The following is a 6,574-nucleotide window of genomic DNA, read 5'->3' as shown; positions in this document are numbered from 1 at the left end:
GACGTGGATTGTTCGCTTTGAGGTGGTTCATGCATCCCAAAAGAGAAGGAGCTAATCCCTTGATGAGAGGAGCTATCCCTTTGAAGGAGGACCTAGTAACCTCCCTCCATTGCACTATAAATACAGGCATTGGGCTGGTTGCTAGGGAGGTTAGAAGCTGAACATTTTGGAGGGTAAATGCTGGTGAAATCAAGACTTCCTAGTTAAGCCTAAAGAGGAGAGATCACATACCTTTTTGGTTTCATTGCGGAGTGAGTGATACTTGTCAAAGTAGAGGAGACTTCTTGCTGGACCCTGGGAGGAGCTTGTACAACGTCAAGGCAAAGGTTGTAAAGTTCTTCTTCTTTTGAATTAATACAATTAAACTCATTTTTCTCAACAAGTATCTTATGTTATTTGTTTCATGGACTCCTTGACTTTCATGTTAAATATGTTTTAATGCAATTGGCTTTTCAGGTGCTATTTAATTTGTTTGCCTTGTTTGTGTTTGTAGATTCGCGAAAAGGAGCTCATTTGGATCGAAGGAGCAAGGGCATCCACAAGCTAGCGTTGGACCTAAGGTAGGCCCTAAAAACACTTGTTTGTTATTGTTCATAAAAGCATATTTAGAGAAAGATAGTGTCTGGTTGGTTTGCTTGTCATTAGGTCTTCTTTAGATTCTAGGAAGGTCTATCTTGTCCGCAAGATCGACTTATTCCGTGTGACAGGAGCTACAACCCCCTTAGCTCTTGTACTAGCTGAACTACTAGTACGTAGGTGCTGACCTACTTCTTTTCTTCCAAGGACCACTTTTCATAAATTTTCAAACTAGATCCATGAACATAAAATAATCATCAAGTACATGTGAATCAACCAATCTCCTTTTACAATCACCCAATGATTCAACCAATAACTTCTCAGAATGCAGTAACCAGAAAATCAATACCAGTAATCTAAACCCAGAACTCTGCAACAATAGATAAAAGGCAGCCAACAAATATTTTAAGAAAAGTCCGCAACTTCACCAATAGAAACCTGTGAATATCCACAGTTCTTTTGTGTCTGGACTGTGTAGCTTCGCACCTGCACTGTCTACCCACAGCGTACCTCCACACCTGCACCTTCTACTGCTCTGTTGACCCCTCCACCTGCGCCTTCTACTGTGCTGCGGACCCCGCACCTGCGCCTTCTGCTGCGCTGTGGAGCCCCGCACTTGCGACTTCTGCGGCGCTGCGGACCCCTGCACCTGCGACTTTTGCGGCGCTGTGGACCCCCCCACCTGCGCCTTTTGCAGCGCTGCGGGGGCCCCGCACCTGTACCTTCTGCGGCGCTACAGACCCCCGCACCTGCGCCTTCTGCGGCGTTGCGGACCCCCGCACCTGCGCCTTCTGCGGCGCTGCGGACCTTCGAATAGAGCCAAATTAACAGTCCTTCAATTTGCCACAGACAGTCAGATCCACAGATCTGATCATGCACCAGAGAGATCACGACCTATCAATAGATCCGCCTTACAATTTATAGATTTTACCTTGATTGAAATCTAGCTTTTCAAACCGATCACCCAAAATTTCAGATCTTAAGATATTCAAATTTCACAAGTGTCTAGCCAAGTGATCTCCTTTCCTTTTTATAGGCAAGCCCTTACTCAAACCATGGAACAAAACCATCAAAAACCAATACAAGGGATCCAAAACCGGGGTTCAATAATTTAGATGTTATACCACAGACCAAAACCATAGGATCATGAACGTCGGACTAAATACCATGGAACAATCATAAAAATTCCCACGTGCGCGCGCTTCTCTGCATTGAAGTGAGTGAATTTTGACGCCCGCACCTTTTGTTCGGAGAACCTGCGGGTATGCCCACACTTTTTGTTTGGGGCACCTGCGGGTCCGCAACTTTTCTTAAGCTCACCTGCGGGTATCTCTTTTTCTATGATTTTGAGAGCCTGAACAGAGATTTGCCACTTGAGTGAGTTGCCATCAAGTACAACACTTGTTCCATAGCGCAAAACCTGAATTATAATGCCAACACCTCCTGTAGTAACCTGCCAATCCCATAAATGATGTCACCTCATCCACATTCTTTGGAGCTGCCCACTCCATGATAGCCCTTATATTTTATGGATCCACTGCTGTGCCATCCTTGGAGACAACATGCCCCAAATAATGTACCTCATTCTGAAAGAAGCTACACTTGCTAAGTTTAGCATACAACTGATGCTCTCTTAGAAATCTCAACGCTGTTGCTAAATGCTCGGCATGTTCTTCCTCATTCTTAGAATATACTAGTATGTCATCAATGAATACAATAACAAACTTGTCCAGATAAGGACACAACATGCTATTCATCAAACACATAAATGTAGCTGGAGAATTAGTCAGACCGAATGGAACAACAACAAACTCATAATGCCTATACCACATCCTGAATGCAATCTTGAAGATATCCTCTTCCTTGATGCATACTTGATTGTATCATGATCTCAAATCGATCTTAGATAACATTGTTACTCCCTTCAACTGATCAAGCAAATGATAAATCCTTGGCAATGGGTACATGTTCTTGTTCATTACTTTGTTCAACTGGCTATAGTCAATGCACAATATAAGAGTACCATCTTTATTCTTTACGAACAACATTGGTGTGCCCCAAGGTGATACACTTGGCCTAATGTATCCCTTGTCCAACATTTCCTTCATCTGCAACTTAACTCAACCAACTCAGTTATACTCATCATGTAAGGTGATTTTGATGATGGAGCTTCCCCTGGTACTAACTCAATAGAAAAATATACCTCCCTGTGAAGTGGCAACTCTGTTATTTCTTCAGGAAATACATCCTAAAACTACTGCAAAACTAGGCACCTTCTTAACACATCTGCATCCTCAACCTCCTTACACTAGAAATGTGTACTGTAAATAAAACACACCCTTTCCTGTGGATACACTTTTCTTGCATAACTATTGTCATCCTAACTGATGTAGGCTTCTTATTCCTCTGCAAAGTCTTCTTTTCCCCACTATCATCCAGACACTCGATGGACTTGTCGAATCAATCCACTCTGGTTCTATGAAGGTATAGCCAATCCATACCCAAAATCATACTATATGATCCCAATGGAAATACATTCAAATGTGTTGTTGTAGGCATACCATTTAACTCAAATGCACAAGCTCTCACCCAATGGTGAACTCTCTTCTTTATACTTGTAGCCAACTGTACCAACCAAGATTTTGCATGCACTTTTTTTCTCAAACCACACTTATCCACCAGGTCAGGATTAATATAACTATAGTTTGATCCAGGATCAATCAAAATAGAAACAACTTTATCACAAAGCTTACCATCCATATCAATGATTGATGCTTGATGATTCGCCTAGTTGTTGTCCACAACTGCATAGATCTAAGGAATGCTATGACCAACATCACCAACTATATGAGCCTCCTGAGAATTGTAGATTTGGGGTCTACCACCACTCTGATATTGAAGAAAATCCCTTGTACGATAATCCTTACCACATATCCAAATCTGTAATGGTTCCCTACCGTTGCCTCTATCTTGTTGCTCTCCACGTCCCTTATCAACTGTATTGAATCTCTTGTAAGGAACTACATTTTCCTTCTGACTTGCATCTTGAGGTCTTCCTCTCTTTGGTGGCCATTTTCCTTTAGCTTTCTCACTTATTTTCAAGTCATGCTTAGGCTCAACTTTGCGCTTTGACTGCTCATGGCAATGCTTCAATTTTCAGATGGCCTCCTCCAACAATCTAGGCTCATCGAACTCAATCCAGTCTATGTATGAAACTGGAAGTCCACTGATGAATCTCTAAACCTTGGCCTTCTCCTCCCTGAGGTAAGGCACATATCTCAACAAATCCAAAAATATGCTAGTATACTCATCATCTGACATAGAACCCATCTGCAACTCATAAAACTCCTTAGCTCTATCATCATAGTACCTCTCAAACAAGTACTTCTTAAGTATGGGGGTTTACGCAGTGCATTATATTAGATATCATTTTGGGATTCAACTGCGTTAAGTAAGTCATTCACGTATGACCATTTCCATGAGAGGTAGTCATAACTGACCAATTTCTCATGATTTTTGAATAGTTCACTTAGCACTCATTGCATCGGGTGATGCTCACATGGGTGGAGAAGTGGGATTGAAACTAGTGAAATGAATCACATAGCATCAATCATCACTTCCGGGGCTTGCACCCGGTAACCAGGACTTCCCGGGAGGTCACCCATCCCAGATCGCCTCTAGCTCAAGCGCGCTTAACTGTGGAGTTTTCCCCACAATCAAGCCCACTTAGCTTGCTATCCCATTTGCAAAACCTTAGCAAGTATTGTGTCTCATGAACCATTCAATTAGAGATCCCTTCACTCTTTTTGAATTTAAGTATGGGGTTTTACGCAGTGCATTATATTAGATATCATTTTGGGATTCAACTGCATTAAGTAAGTCATTCACGTATGACCATTTCCATGAGAGGTAGTCGTAACTGACTAATTTCTCATGATTTTTGAATAGTTCACTTAGCACTCATTGCATCGGGTGATGCTCACAGGGGTGAAGAAGTGGGATTGAAACTAGTGAAATGAATCACATAGCATCAATCATCACTTCCGGGGCTTGCACCTGGTAACCAGGACTTCCCGGGAGGTCACCCATCCTAGATCACCTCTGGCTCAAGCGCGCTTAACTGTGGAGTTTTCCCCACAATCAAGCCCACTTAGCTTGCTACCCCATTTGCAAAACCTTAGCAAGTATTGTGCCTCATGAACCATTCAATTAGAGATCCCTTCACTCTTTTTTAATTTAAGTATGGGGGTTTACGCAGTGCATTATATTAGATATCATTTTGGGATTCAACTGCGTTAAGTAAGTCATTCACGTATGACCATTTCCATGAGAGGTAGTCGTAACTGACTAATTTCTCATGATTTTTGAATAGTTCACTTAGCACTCATTGCATCGGGTGATGCTCACAGGGGTGAAGAAGTGGGATTGAAACTAGTGAAATGAATCACATAGCATCAATCATCACTTCCGGAGCTTGCACCCGGTAACCAGGACTTCCTGGGAGGTCACCCATCCCAGATCGCCTCTGGCTCAAGCGCGCTTAACTGTGGAGTTTTCCCCACAATCAAGCCCACTTAGCTTGCTACCCCATTTGCAAAACCTTAGCAAGTATTGTGCCTCATGAACCATTCAATTAGAGATCCCTTCACTCTTTTTGAATTTAAGTATGGGGGTTTACGCAGTGCATTATATTAGATATCATTTTGGGATTCAACTGAGTTAAGTAAGTCATTCACATATGACCATTTCCATGAGAGGTAGTCGTAATTGACTAATTTCTTCTTGAAGAGGCTTTAAAATGCATGCAAAGACAAATCCTTATTGTGTATACGTTTGATATTATTCACATCTTCCCACCAAATATACACTTTACCTTTGAGACTAAAAGTGGATATCTTTGCTTTCATGTTTTCTGAATACTCATGCACTCGGAAGAATTTATTCATACACACAACCATGCCTCTACATCTTGTGTTTTCTTCATCTCTCCATCAAAGATAGGTGGCTTTGCCTTCTTAAAATCATCTAGAAAGTATCCCCTTCCCTCCTCCTATAAGTATGATAACAATGAAGATAATGATGCCTATCAAAACCAGAATTGGAATAGTACCTGTGTCGATCACCTCTCCCATCCAGAATGTCCAAAAGCCTGCCATCTCTAATCATGTCAGATCTATTTGACTTGCGTCTACTAGGAGACCTACTTCCATATGCCCCATTAGTTCTATCCTCATGTCCATGGCTGATCTGAAGTGGTCCCTGTCACTACAAATCTGACAAACTCTGAAGTAGTATCACATTCACCTCTGTTTATTTCTCTTTTGCCTACATGATTTTGTCATTGTCTGCTTTGCAATCCTTATTTCTTCCTTCAGGCTTCTCAATGTGTCTGCCAAATCAGAAGAGTTCACCACACCATGCCACCCATATGATTCATAGGGAGATTCAATGTAGTCTACCACCTTTCTAGCCATCTGATCTCTTTCCTGCAAGGCATACTATGTTGGCTAAATCAAATAACAATAAACCAACATACTTTAGCATAATTCAGGGAGGATAACTTGTTTGCAAGATCATAAAATCAACGTGACACATGTATAACATAATCATAATGGAATATAGACATATATCAAATAAGTGCATCCACGCATAAACATTATTCTCGTTAGGGTCCAGTCATCAACACAAGGCCATATCAACAATGCATGCTATGACCTCATGCATGATAACAACCATTACTCCATTGCACACATTTGGACATGCAACTATAAACATGCATAAGTAATGCCTAATCAACTACACATATGTATGAACGCATGTAGTCGAGCATAAGTGATCACTTCTTGTAACCAACCTATAAGAATAATGCATGTAATCAAAACATTCAAGAATGCACCCGACCTACAAGGATGTAGTCAAGTAACATATAATCAACATGTAAGTGACATATAACCATATGCAGCCATTCATATACTTCTGACGATGCATCCCACAAAAT

This window comes from Pinus tabuliformis, chromosome J, assembly GCF_031772625.1.
Source record: "Pinus tabuliformis cultivar Carrire ecotype Pingquan chromosome J, CPIR1, whole genome shotgun sequence".
Taxonomy (NCBI): Eukaryota; Viridiplantae; Streptophyta; class Pinopsida; order Pinales; family Pinaceae; genus Pinus; species Pinus tabuliformis.
This window is presented reverse-complemented; position numbering follows the sequence as displayed.